General features: G+C 40.6%; 1 long non-coding RNA gene across 1 annotated transcript in view; it reads left to right on the forward strand.

The window, feature by feature from the left end:
• Nucleotides 1-3,102: 3,102 nt before the first annotated feature.
• LOC144524644 (uncharacterized) overlaps nucleotides 3,103-15,404 on the forward strand; it is a 12,567-nt gene continuing 265 nt past the window's right edge. The window contains exons 1-2 of the long non-coding RNA XR_013502626.1: nucleotides 3,103-4,859; nucleotides 11,736-15,404. The exon at nucleotides 11,736-15,404 is cut by the window's right edge and continues 265 nt beyond it. This is a non-coding gene — a long non-coding RNA (uncharacterized LOC144524644). The remainder of the gene's footprint in view (nucleotides 4,860-11,735) is intronic.

Here is a 15,404-nt window from a genome sequence, read left to right on the forward strand (position 1 = left end):
TAAAAATATTACATAAGTCAGACCTCCAAGCACAAGTCATTATCAAGCACCTGCACAATGAAAATGTGTCTTGTCTTATATAAATTGCATTGTCAATAACTAATTGAAGGCCCCCATCACCACACACGAGTATTTTTACGATACGCTTTTCAGTTTTCCAGTGATCTTCCTTCTCCTCCTCCACTGCCGATGTGTGTTACACATGCAGTACTGATCAGTATCAAGTCGGAGTACATAAACCCACAAAGTCTTCTTAAACATTTTCTAGTTAAATGTGTAGTACCCAAAGTGGGTCAGTTATTCTGCCTGACAATAAACGTCAAAACAATGGAAACTACATTGCTGCTGCACAGCAGCTGGAATGAATTTGGACGGCCCTCTGCCCTTCCTCTGTCAGTTAGGCTGTTTGAAGAGTCAGTGTGCTGGATCAGGAGTCTACACTATGTACGTCGATGGTTTTCACGTGGGCTCATATCGCGTCAGAGGACTCTTCAGCTTTTCATTGGTGTATCACAGGAGGCAATGGTCTCCACATTTAGTGAAATGAGCACCACAAGCTACAAGAGGAATGGTAAAAGTAGAAGCAGCCACAGTGAGGTGGTAAGTGTTTAGTACAGTTGGGGTGAACTGAAACCTGTCTACAAGGTAAGCAACACCGCACCGTTATCTTGCTGTTCAACAATACTAGAAGATTATGTTCATCCAAAGTATTGTTTGACAGCACAAGTTGTATACATTTATTTTTATTCAAGTTAATGGTTGTGAAATTGGGATTGCAGTGGCCAGCCCAATAAAGGATAAATTGATGGTATTCTATATTTTTCTTGTTTTCTACTAATCCTAAGTGGAGACTGCTAATTGCCAGTGTGTGTGTGTGCGTGTATCCAAAGCCTGAAATATCTTATGCCTCTGTGCAGTAGAGCTCCATTATCAGTAACTATTAAAAACACCACTGTTTGACTGGCTGACATTCTCCTTCTTTACCATCACTTATTAAAAATGAAACTTATACTGTAGGTCTGTAAGCATTTCTTTTAGTTTTTTTTACATCATGTATCGAGAGACGGACTAACACATGGGATTTGTTGACTAAGAAAAATATAGAATAATACCAGCCTTATTCTTTCATGACATCTGAGGGCTCCTTGACTCATTCTGTTGCTCTGTGACAGGGAGCATATTGTTGAAGGCCCTTGTCTCATGACTTCTATGGATAGATGAAACTGCTAGGTGTACGCCCTGGCTTCGTAGTGACATTCTACAGCTGGTAATGGACACTGTGTTCTGAAATTATACTCCCTTTTATGGGGTGTGATGTTACAATTTTATATAGCACACTTTGACAGATAAACCAGGCCTTGTGACCTAAACCCACCTGCGTGTTTTCAGGTTGTCAGTCTGTACGTACGTCCGTACGTCCCATTCTTGTGAACACGATATCTCAGGACGCCCTGGAGGGAATTTCTTAACATTTGGCACAAACGTCCACTTGGACTGAAATAATTAGATTTTGGTGGTTAAATGTGCAATATGTAACACTGACAGGTAGTGTTTAAAATAGTTACTGCAGTACAAATTCAAAATCTTGGAGAGAGTCGTCTCCCCCGCCCCCTCCTCCCCAGACTCGAAGTTCACGGTGGTTGCCAGACATTACTTCACAGCACAGCGGAGTAGCTTCCGTTAGACCCTGGCTATACTGACAGTCATAAAAGCCCGTGCTCACGTGGAGATCTGTACCCAACTGACAGGCACCCTTTTTCGGCTTAGAATTACGGTAGGAACCGCTAAAAACACAAAAACCACGCCGTCCTTTCCACCCGACGGACAGACACACTTCCTCGTCTTAGAATTACGGTGAGAACCGCTAAAAATAACATGCGTCCTTTTGGGCTCTAAGCTGTCTCCATCTTTCAAATACATCTCCAATATTTACCCGGGGTTTTTTACGTCTCTGGTCATGCAACTGTTTTTTTTAAGTCGGGTAGTATCTATCTCCGTTGATCCTTTTCGTTTGTTTGCTGCTTTCATAGCTGTACTAACATTACAACTGTAGTGTGCTGGGTTTACGTTTTTCCAGTTATATCTGGCAACCCGGCCTGGCTGACAAACTGGGCAGTTGATAACAACACACAGGCCAAAACAGAAATTCCGTCACGGAACGGAAATTTCAAAAAGGAGAAAATACTGGCATTAGCATTGTTGTCAGAAAAGACAGTATTTCAACTTAGCATGTTTCCTTAATATCTGACGACGCATTGGGGTCTTTTTTTTTGGATTTATTACAGTAAATATATTACATATTGGACCTTTAAGTTCACTGTGAAATCACAAAACAGGTTTTGGGCTATAGGCCCACATGTAACTCAAGAATTTCTCCGCTAATTATTCATAAATGTCAAATAGGATGAAATGGTGAAGCGATGACATTTTATACCCAAAAAGGTCATGGTCAACTTCACTGTGACAACATGATGTTCTGCAAAAACACTTGACTGGTGGAGGAGTCATTCTAATTGTCACTGGGTTCTGCAGAGCATATACACATTATAAACTATGCCGTAACTCATCAGCAGCTCTGGGTTTATTACTAGAACATCAACAGTACGTCCGAGCCAGAGATGGGGATTCGAGTCACACTTAAGTCGCACACAGTGACTGCCAAACTGACCAATCGCAAGTCAGCTTCAGTTGACTCTGCCACGACATTCCTGCTTTTTGCCTTGTTGACGAATAAACGACGAAGGAAAAGAGATGTTTGTTGGCTGTCAACACAGCGGTTGTATATGCACCGATTTATTAGTCTATTGTCTCCAAAATAATCAGAGGTATGACCATTTTTGATTAATGTGCACTTTTTTTCTCTCGTAGGGATGGGTACTGAAACCAGGTATTAAAAAGGCCCCGGGGCTAAAATGAATACCATTGATAATTTCCGACACTACCAGTTATTTTATCTGTTTATTACTTTTTAACGTGTTGGTGTGATTTATTGTGTGAGATTTGGGTGGTCAAGATGCAGAAGTGGACAAACCAATCTTAAAAACGGATACAAATAAACAATATGCAGTCCCCCCTTCCATACACACACACACAAATAAAAATAATAAAAATTCTTATCATGATGATGAATGTAAATATTAACTCTTATAAAAGATGATAAGTGGTTGGCTTTCTAGATTCAATGTAATTGGCAAGTAAAGAAAAACACACAACACCCCCCCCCCCGCCGCCTCTGTGTGAGACTTGGTTGCGCCCAATCCTTCTCCGTGTTTTTCAAGCACACACAGCAGCACGGCGGGTGCGAGCATAGACTGTATAGAGAAGGCTGCGAGTCCTGAGCGCTCATGAGTGTGTTCAGTATGCTGAGAAGTGTAAAAGACCGGTCCAAAGTCTTCTTCCGCTTCTTTTCCTGGAACTCATATTTCTTGATATTTATTGTCGTTATCTGTGATGCTAAAGCAGTTTTAGCTTTCCCATGATGCTTTTGAAAGTTTTGACCAATCGGAGGAGTTGCTTTCAGTGCCCGTGAAATAAAGTCGGAAAAACACAGATTTGACCGACCCCACAATGCTGCAATATTTGTTTACAGAATAGTATGGAATTACATACAGTTAAATAATAGTATGACTATCAAATGGCTGAAGATAAATATCAAGGTGGAATATAGGTGGAGTCAACGTCCGTGTTTTGGTACAGTTGGTTTTTTACACCTGATGCAAACCATATGGGAGCACAAATGAAGTGGACTTGGGGATGGATGTGTTCACACTTATCAAACGAGCAGGACTTTGGGGTCAACTTTAGGATCCGGGGCCCAGGTCCCCACTTACTGCCTTATATTCCATTATATTTTTATACTTTGAATTGTTACTTGTATTTCCTTCACATAAATAATTTCCAACATAAATTGGTGCATTAAAAAAATTATCAGAATGCAGAAAATGAAGTTTGATGCTGAAAATGTCCTACCCCCCACTTTCATATGTTCCCCAAAAAGGCCCATTCTGAGCCACGAAAAAAAAAGAAAAAAAGAAAATATATATATATATAATTAGACTACAGCCCTTGGTGGAGATGGTAGAGCTGGTACTAGCAGTAGGTAAGCGCCATAAGTGGTGAGAAAGGCAAGGCAGAGACGGAGCGTCCTGACCAGGCCCCCAGGGGCGTCACAACCCCCGCCAAATGAGAATTTGATCTATTCCATCCGATAACATCATTCTTTGTAAATCTTTACAATTATTCCCAGAACAAACCAAGCAGGCCTGCCTTGTTGCACAATCCAAATTTTCTTCAAAACTTGACATTTTCAGCGTGTAACGTTGCTCCGAGGTTCTGGTTAATGTTTCTTGATGCAACCAGAGTTTATAGTAAACACAAAGAAGGCGGGAAGTGAGGGACATCCGGAAGAACTTCAGGCAGCGCAGGAACCGGTACAGAACCACTGTCGATCCAGACTAAGTACATGGTTACCTGCTCGTCCCAACATTGCTCTACTGCAGTAGGGGTCCAACACATCACAGGGTTTTACTGCTGTTTTGGTCAAACAATTACATTGCAGACACACATGTATACCAAGAGAGCACAGGGTGATCACATACACATATGTTGTGACTGCAGAACATGGTAATGCATATTAATAGGTGGTGTTGTTAACAAATAGCAATATACCAGTGCATAGAAGAAGACTGCACGATGATGTAAACAATGCAGCCCTTAAAGGGTAACTACCGTCTTTTTCAACCTGGACTCTATTTTCCTATGTTTTTGTGTCTAAGTGACTGATGGGAACAACAATCTTTGACATTGGTCCAGTATTGAGCGGGATCACTGCAGTCGGCAGCGGAGAAACAAGCTACACTGTAAGTTAACAGGGCAATTGTCCAGCTTGTATTTACGTTCCCAAAAGTGCTCGTTTTGCCACTGACAGGCTCAGATTAATATTCTAAGTGTCTATAAACATTATGGAAAGGATTTCTAAGGAGGTCGACCTTTCTGTTAAAGAGTAAGATCCTTTTTTAAAACAAAAACATCCGTGAAATTGGGTTCGCTAAACCCACCAGACTCCATGTAAATAAACAGTCATTTTAGCATCGTAAAAGACACTTCATTCGAAATCGACAAACACAATACAACTATGAAAAGCAGTTTTTCAGTTGTCTTTCACTTTTCCAACCATCACAACTCCAGTTTTGGTTGAAATAAACACATAGTTTACAGATTTACACGTGAAAAAATGTTGGCTCTATGCACGCTAAAAGTATTGTTTTTTTAAATGGAGTCTGGTGGGTTTAGAGCTAGCAACTTCAAAACAGTTTTCTGGTTAAACAGAAAGGTCTCAAAGAGGTTTTAAAGGTCTATCTCTGAAAGGATCCTTTCCATAATGTTGTCAGACACTTAGAATATTAATCTGAGCCTGTCAGTGGCAAAACGAGCACTTTTATGAAGGTAAATACAAGCTGGACAATTGCCCTGTTAACTTACATTGTAGCTTGTTAGCGATCTCGCTCAATACTGGACCAATGTCAAAGATTGTTGTTTCCAACAGTCACTTTAAACACAGGTTGAAAAAAAGGGTACCCTTTAAAACATGAAAACAAAGTCTCCACATGTTTTATGCAGTATGAAAATATAGCAATTCATATAGTCAAAACTTGGACCAGCCAGTTGGTCCTTTGCTCGAAAAACAGCAGAGGCTTCTTTTTGTTGATTCTGACTGGGGTAACCCTTTCTTACCCACTGCATTGATATACATATTTAATGCAACATCTGAAAGGCTGCTGCTGCAAACATTCAAACAGAAATACACTGAAAACTGTCCTCAGACTGACTGCACCCATGTGTGTCTTTTCAGCTGACGCAGCACATGTATTTACAGGGAGCAGCAGATGGCTGGTCTGGACTTTGATCACAGCAGCAGCCTTGAGCATACCCTGACGCACTGTATGTGTTTGTATTTGTCAGTACGGCCGATGACTATAAGTTTTTGCAATTGACGTTGAAGACTGTCTCTGCCATTGAAAATGTCCATTCATTCAAATAAGTCACGGGAACAAAATTTTCACATCTATCAAATGTGGCACATTGCACTGTGGGATTGTTGAAAGTAGTACATGACTCTGCTTTTTTTGTTCCATTACCTTGCACTGCAGCTGGATTCATGATCGCAGGATCACATATCACACAAAAATCTGTTGTGTGACAGCAAACAATCTGGCGCATCAGGCTATATAGAGCATACATTTCACACTGAAATGAAATGGGCAGTAAATGTAGAGCACTTTATAGTCAATAGGTTACAGTGCAGATACAAACTCTCACACATTTCATTCAACAATATGGTTGATTCAAAACTATTATATTTCTTGGGGGGGCGGGGGATCGAGCAACCTGAGACAAACGGGGCAGGCAGAATAGAACAGGTATATGCAGGTGATTACAGGTGTGGTTGAGGCGTGGCCCATTATGTTTTACATGAGAACCTTTTCATAGGGCTTTCTAAAAGAAAAGGCAGCCAACAGGTCGACAGAATTTGTGTTTGTGAATATAAAATGTAGCCTCTTCTTTATTTAACAGTGTATTAACAATAATGATACTATGTAATGTAAATGTAATTTGTAATGTCATTTAAAGAATGTGGTTAGCTTGAGGATTAATTCTTCAACTTTCTGTTGATCTACAATATCCACATATTTAGCAATAAAACAAAGGACAGAAGCAATACAACGCTGTATTTCAAAATGTATGTCTTTGGCTTTGTTGAATATGGAGCAATTCCATAGAATGCATTTGTAATTTAGTAAAAAAAAAAATAAAAAAAAACCTCATACATGATCATGTTACTGTCTAATTGTTATGTTTTCCAGTCCAGTCTGTAAGTACTTTGATTATGTTGTCAGTGTACTCCATCGCACTGGATTCAAACGCTGTTGACTCTGGTGCCACCTAGGCTGCAGTAGAGTCAGACAGGAAACAGAGAGAGCGGGGACGATATGCATCAAAGGTTCCAAAGTAAAACTGGGAATGATGCAGCCACGTGACACATGTCCTGAACCACCAGGCCACTGTCCCGCTCCGTTACAAGAGGAGTCCTTCCCATGTCTAACACTTACAAACTACGTGTCAAACTGTGTTCATCGTGTTGCAAGTGTAGGGGTGCAGTGTGTGCGTGTGTGAGCGCATGGGCACGTGTGCATTGGAGGAAGTGTCTACCGGTAAAAGCATGTCCCACAGTACACACGTGTCACACACACCTGAGGCCATAGTGTGTTGAAACTCACTCAGAAGATTTTTCAGAAAGGAGTGGCCAAGACACACACACACACACACACACACACACACACACACACACACACACACACTTATCTATCCTTCCCCATACTTGCGTATTTAAACCAACAGAAATACTTTTTGCTGGGTGTGGTTCTCCTGATGGTTTACTGACTCACTACACTGTCATGGACAAAGGCTGAGACACACACACACACACACACACACACACGCACGCACGCACGCACGCACGCACGCACACACACACACACAGAGGAGGTTGTCTAACCAGCATTAGAGTTATATAGAGTTATGAGTAACATAACTAAAACTTATTTGCAGTTTCTGTTGAATGCTACAAACTGCAAGACATGTGGACAACATTTACATGTATTCATTTGGCAGACACTTTTATTTTGTCCAAAGCAATGTACAAATGAGGTACAATCCAAGCTACAGTAGATAGGCGTATCTTTGTCTCTGTTAGGCTTTAGAGGGTTTTAAAGAGCGGATAGCATAATAGTGTAGACTCGGGCTGGATTTTGCAGTTCAACATGTTTAACATTAAGCTCATACTCATTGTTTCACCAACTTTCTGATTTGATACAGTTACTCCATTTAAACAAGCTGCTCAGAACTGCTTCTCAACAAGATGTCACAACTAGGAAAAAGAAGGGAGGGGATGGTGCCAGTAACACTGCCAGATTGACTGATTAGAGCTGGAAACGCTTAGTGAAACTGAGCAAGCTTTGTTGTGTCACCAGTGTGCTCCATAGACAACAGTAGACATACCAGTTTGTTAAAAATAAGAATAGACCCACAATCTACAGCCTACGCTACATGATATCTATAATCATCAGTAAAGGGATATGTTTACTTTCATCGACACACTCGTTCATTCTTTGCTAATTATTCATTGCTGCAAATGTTTCTGATTATTAGTCATAGTTGTATTATCTTTACTGTTACTGAAATTGCATGTCCACCTGGTTGAGATGGCCGCCCACCTAGAGCCAGGTTCTGTTCAAGGTTTTTGCCTGTTCAACGGAGGTTTATACGGTGGCCGACAGGGGCAAACGTCCTGCAACTTATGAGTTCCTGCATGACGTCACTTCTGTTGAAGTTCCAAGTAAATACCAAACAAAACAGAGCAAGCTCACCCCCCCCCCCACTTTCCGTAACTGTCATGACTTACTGACTAACTGTTATTAACCCCCACCCCCTCCCCCAATCATCTTGTCGGTGATTGGCTGCAACGCAGTTTGTTGTATTTTGGTGCACAGCCTGTGCCCCTAGTGTTTGTTTGACGTTTACGACCTCTGTGCTGTCTCCCGAGACCGGGCTTTTTCACTGTGTGTTCAGGGGGCAGGCAGCTAGCGGATCAAGGAGAGATGCCTACGATTTGAGACAAAAATGAAATCGCGCTGAAACCATGCAGGAACTCATAGTGCACCTTTAAGAAAACACAATGCAAGTAGACAAAACACAAGCAAATTTACAAAAACATCATTCATTTGACAACACATGCGCAGCATTTAACAAACGCGCTGCAAATACACACAACACGACCAAATACACAAACGCGCTGCAAATACACACAACACGACCAAATACACAAACGCGCTGCAAATACACACAACACGACCAAATACACAAACGCGCTGCAAATACACACAACACGACCAAATACACAAACGTGCTGCAAATACAGAAACGATGCAAAATGAAAAGCACACAAACTCCAAAAACAAATGCAACAGAAAAACGCTGCATCCTGTTTACACAACAGAAGGCGAGGTTATGTCAGAGAGAGTGGATAATTTGTAATTTTTGTATTTGATTATTAATAAGTGTTCAGTAGGGCAATAAGCTACTTTTCAGTAACATATATGGGCAACTAGTGTTAACTAGTGTTAAGCTAGCCAGCTCTTGTAGAAGTCAGTCTCTAACACGCTAGCTACGTAAACCTGTTGCTCTTTTATAATACTGTAAAAGACTAGGGCCAAACGTAAAAATGAATAGGCACCTTTTTAACTACTCTTTTCTTCCCGTTTCCAAAACAAACCTCTCTCTCTCTCTCGTCAAACATCAAGCTGTATCACTTAGCGCTCCCCCTAGAGGCCTGGAGGAATTTCCGTTGTGTAAACAGGATGCAGCGTTTTTTTTCTGTTGCATTTGTTTTCGGGGTTTTTGTGCTTTTCATTTTGCATCGTTTCTGTATTTGCAGCGCTTTTATGTATTTGGTTGTACATGTGTTGTCAAATGAATGAAGATGTTTTCTTAATTAGCTTTTTTTTGTGTCTATTTGCATGAGTTTTCTTAAGTTGCGGTGCGTTTGCCCCTGTCGGCCACCGTAGATTTTGCCTCGCCACCGCTGCATTAAGTGCAATTGCTCTTGTGGGAATTGTTGGCTCTCTATACATTTGTAGTGTGATAGTAGTTATGAGTTGACATAATCAATAAAATAAAAAAATGAATGGGAATTGGAAATTGAGAGGACTATTTCACAATCACGCCACCTGAACATGACTGACTGAGCCGTTTGACTTTTTTATTTATTTTAAAAACTCACAAGGTTTTTTGTGTCCTGCTGCTGTGATTAATTAAAACAAAGTGAATGGATGAAATCAATCATTGTTACCTGCAGAGCTACATTCTTCTAAGTTCACTGGGTTTAGAAACAGAAATGGTTCTCTCCTCTCTCTGTGCTTTGTTTTCTTTAGTGTAAGTCAACACCGATTATATTCAGGTTAAGGCAAACGTCACACGTCATGTAAACACCTTACCCCGGTTATAATCAGAGTTACAGAGGTAGAGAACTCCTTCAGTAACCGGCGTATCCCTGCATGTATTCACCTTAACCGTAACTTAACTTAATATTTCTCTTACTGCCCATCAAGTGTTTAAATGTGTTTAAACCCGTTTGGCTTTTTACAGGCACAAGGCTTACTCTTTCAAGACTTTATAGAGATACAAGTGGCTTCTTCAGTTATCAAACCAGAATACAGTATCATACTGTCCATAGGGATCTCATAACCTAAATGTCTCTTAAAGCGTAACTCTCGCCAAAATGCAACCTAGGGTCTTTTTGTGAACGTACCCGAGTCAAACTTTCATTTAAAAGCATAATTAGGACGGAAACGCCACTTTTAAGATTCACCGTATTCTCGTTTTCGGTCAAATGGCCTTTTGAATAGGAGAGCTAGGGGCACTACTATGATAAAATCAAAATCACCAGTTTTAAAGCACTAAGAAGGCTCGACACAACATGAAACTTTGCTCGAAGTATCACCAGAGGCTCTACACATGAACTCGAGCATTGAGAACATTGTTTGTTGTTTGTACATTGGTTGTTTTTCCGGTCGCCGTCCATCTAGGTGATCTCCGAATGCAAACGTAACAGGGAGGAGAGTAAAGATGGAACGCTCCTAAAGCTTAGTTCCATATAAATGCACGTATAATTTGTTGTTTTGTCGTTATTGAAAAACAATATTGACCTCGTAGTTGAAAAAGGAACCTCATATAAGAATGACATTTCCTCCTATGGAGTCCGTTCATTCGCATTCGGAGATGGATTCTTTTTGATTGACGAGATGGCGGATAGCGTAAACAACTGCTAACGTGAGTTGCTCAAAACCTCTCTTTTTAGTAAACTCTGGGTACACAAACAATGTTCTCAATGCTCGAGTTCATGTGTAGAGCCCCTGGTGATACTTGTTGTGTCGAGCCTTCTTAGTGTTTTAAAAATAGTGATTTTGATGCTATCATAAAAGTGCCCCTAGCTCTCCCATTCAAAAGGCCATTTGACCGAAAACGAGAATACGGTAAATCTTAAAAGTGGCGTTTCCGTCCTAAATATGCTTTTAAATGAAAGTTTGACTCGGGTACATTCACAAAAAGACCCTAGGTTGCATTTTTGGCGAGAGTTACGCTTTAACATTCATCTTTTGACCGGAAGATGTGGGAATGGTTAGTATTCATGTGGACAAAGCTGTTTGCTTTTCATATGACATGTGATCCATGTGTGTTGTGTTTCATAGAATGCCAATCCTCTTCTGATATCTTCCATAATATTCCCTGACTTGTAAATATCTAATATCCCTTTGTTCAGTTCATTAAAACTCTTGAATTGTTGAATTCTCTTCCTTGGATTAATATGGACATAACTGTTATAACAACTTTCTGGTTTTGAATTGTTGGCCCTAAATAAGCACATTCAGAAGTTTAATATCTTTCTTCTAACTTATATATTGTTTTACAATTGAGCAACATATAGTCACACAACATATATTCACATCCCATTTATCTGATGGGTGTGTTATGTTGCTTATTAAACAGGAGATAAGCTCACACAGTATCACTAAAACCATTCTTCTTTTCTCCCTTCATATCTGCTGTCTTTCCATCTTTCTCCCCTTTCCTCTTTGCTTCTGTCCTTACTTCTGTCCTCCTATTTTATGTCTTGACAGGCTGAAAATCCCCATGTACGGTACCTGGAAGCTACATTTTGGAAGGTGTCCAGTTTGATCCCAGCGGGATAAATCAGGCCGACAAAAGTGAAAAAGGATACAGCCCTGGCCCCTCCCTGATTATCACCACTGAGGCAAACAGACTTTTCTTTTGGATACTTGAGTGTAGTTTTTATCTAGCTACAAGACGTAATTATATGTTTTCCTCAGTAAATCACAGCAATAATCAGGATGCTTTGACACAGCAGCTCTTGTATGTTTTACAGAAAGCAGGTGGTGTCTAGGACTTTGAGTGGCACCTGTACTGTACATACAGTACTGTTCTGGAGCTACGCCTGCTCTTTTATCCATTGTAACGTAGTCTGGATCAACAGAAGTACATTTCCAGGATAAAGCCTGATGTTTGGCTTTGCCCCTCACCTTCCGCTCTCTGTGTGTTGCCGTTCTCAAAATCCCTTCGCTATGGGAAATAACAACAAACCTCGAGCTAGCAAGCTACACGCTGAAAATGGCAAGTTTTGAGGAAAATTTGGGTCATTAAACATGGCAGGCCTGCTTGGTTCTTTCGGGGAATGATTGTAAAGATTTACAAAGAATATGTTTCCTGCGGCCAAACTCCCATCAGCCTGCCTCATCTTGTTTCTCTCCTCACGCAATGGCTCCATTCCATTTGTGCATTTCTCCTTCAGTGTACAGTGCACACTCAACTCTGACTGGAATTCAGCTCTTTGCTGTTTCACCTGATCATGTTTTCCTGTCCCTTTTCTTCACACTGATTGTGAAGGTGGTAGTATCAGAGATGTTAGACAAAATAAGTGAGGAGAAAGCGACACTCATAATTTCAAGTTCTGAAAGTCAACATTTTAGCGGACTGCCTTTTTCAGGATCGACTCCAACAGTCATCTGACTGGTATATTAGGGTCTAGGACAGGTGTTTTACAGTTTTTCTTGATTGCTTTGACGCAGCAGTCAACTCAAACTCCACATTTTTCAAAACAGTTAACACACAGGCCGAAACAGTGGCACTCATGGTCAAAATGACATTTTGTTTGCAAAAGGCTCTAACCGTGCCAAAACATTTAAAATATGCAACAAAAGAAAATGTTGCTTCAAACGACACAACTTGCAAACAAGTGTATGAGCTCTTCCAATCAACCATTACACAGTGGACAACAAAATACTAAATACAGCACTCAGTGCGACCATTGCTTGTCATTGTAGCCTATTACTCTACGTAGCTTTCATGCCAGTGACATTTGTTGTCATATTTGCCTAAAACTGAAATACTGTAAATATTACCCATAATACATGTAAACCATGAGTATGAGAAATTAAGAAAATTTAAAATAAAATATATTACAGTAAAGTATAACCATCTATTACTGTAGAGTATAAGAAACAGCCACTATTGATACTCAGTCTCTTCTGTCTTAGACCTCTTCCATCCATGTTGGCAAAGAACAACACAGACGCTGCACCTTTAAGGCCTGTAGACTGATTGCTAATTGAAGATTTGTGTGAAGGAGTGTCAAACAGGTGCTGCAGTGATTTCATACTGATGTAGGTAGTTTCTAATAGTTAGGAACAGATGGTTTCTGTTTGGTTACCAAAGCTAAAACAATGGAGTTTGGACTGCTTGAATGACATCCGTGTTAACTGTTCTGCTAAAGGGTGGGGGAAATGTGTCCATCCAATGAGAAAGGGTTAACACATTTGCAAGAGGTGTCTTCTGCTCTGCTGAGACAGTGATGATGAAAACCGAGTGGATCCCAGTTTCTTTAAGCAGGTCAAAGCAATCAAGAAAAACTACAAATCCAATCAGCCTGATCATACAGTAGATGTGTAAACCAAGGCCATGGAGAGAACATTCATAGCCAAGAAAGGCTTTTAACGTCAATATGTCCACATGTCCAAGAACCAGCAAGCACAACGTTTAGATACACATTCAAAATCAGAGTAGAGCGTGTGTGTGTGTGTGTGTGTGTGTGTGTGTGTGTGTGTGTGTGTGTGCTTTTGTGTGTGTGTGTTTGTGTGTCTTTGTGAGTGTGTGTGTGCATGTGTGTCTTTGTGAGTGTGTGTGTGTGTGTGTGTGTGTGTGTGTGTGTCTTTTGTGTGGTTATTTGTGTGTGTGTGTGTGTGTGTGTGCGTGTTTGTGTTTGTGTGACAGCCACATTCCTGTTGTCATACAGTCCAGAACAGGTAGGACCTGTCTCTCATACCTCTCATATCAGACAGCCGCATGGGAGGAGCTCTATGTCTGTTTACTGCTGTTAGATGAAGAAAACAAGTCAGGTTGATAACTGAGAACAGCCTGTATACACATTCTCCATATTTGAATATGGGAAGTTGAGTTCCTTGGGGAGGAGGAAGGCCTACAGTCAGCTACACGGTACAACTGCGCCACCGTGTGGTCACACGTCATAATTCTGTGATTTTATGCAGAAGGAGCCCATATACTCAGATGTTTTCCTGTCTTAGTAAGCCTTGTTGCTTGTATTTTCATGGCTTTTTATGGTACATACAAAAGGAGTGTTTACCACTTATTAACACTATTAAACAGTTAGATCTCATCTCTGTACTGGATACACAGTCACAGTCATACATGGAGGGAAATGGTAACCCCGGCCTGGATGTGAATGTCAATCAATTAATACTAATAATTATGAAGAAAAAAAGATATTTTACTCTCTTGACTTAAAATAAGAAGTGGTTCAACTGTGTTTTGGACAGTGTAGTAACCAGATACATGCTTCCTTCTCCACTGTTAGTCAAGTTGTGTCTCTGTCCTCTGTCTTCCCGGCAGCTTGGTTCATATGTTTCTGCTGACTCACCGTCTCCAACTTTCCTTATACAGTCTATTGTCTCCACAGACTCTAGAACCTTTGTCTTTTTGTCCTAAAGGCTAGATCCACATCACTACGTTTTTCGTTTAAAAACAAATATATTTTGCTACGTTTACGCCTTGCGTCCAAACTCATTCGGCATTTCCCGAGCCCCTAAAACGGAGACATTTGGAAACACTGCTGACCCCGTTTGAGTTTGAAAACTCTGGGAGTGCTATGTATTCTGGACGGGCAGAAAGGGGACCTTTGGAAATGACGACGCACAGCAGTCAGTCTTAGGTAGCTTACATATCTTTCAGTAACAGTTCCACCCCGTCGTCGGTCCAAGCCAAAAAAAAACCTGTATTTTAAACTTATACATCCATGATTTTCAACTGCAGAGTAACTTCAGACAATCTGCTTCCTGTTTACACCGGCACGCACATGCCAAGTGTCATAGGCTAGCTAATGTTACTGTAGGTGACGCTACGTGTGACCAATCGCATTAAAAAAATGCTCTAATGCTTTATTTGTGGCTATTCAAAATAATCGCGATTATGTGTTGCGGTTAGACAGTTATTTAATAACTGTTACAGGCCTAGTCACAGGAGACATTTTACTGCAGAAAGATTACTTCACTTTTGAATGCCTTAAGTACATTTTGCTGATAATGCTTCTGTCCTTAAGTAGGATTTTAAATGCATAACATAATTACTGAAATGGATTCTTTTTACATTGTGGTTTGGGTGTATTACTTAAGGTAAAGGATCCGAATACTTCCAAATCATTTTTTCTACCCTGCTCTAATCCCAAACTGCAGTATTCATACACAATAAATGGCAATATG

Source organism: Sander vitreus, chromosome 10 (genome assembly GCF_031162955.1).
Source record: "Sander vitreus isolate 19-12246 chromosome 10, sanVit1, whole genome shotgun sequence".
NCBI lineage: Eukaryota > Metazoa > Chordata > Actinopteri > Perciformes > Percidae > Sander > Sander vitreus.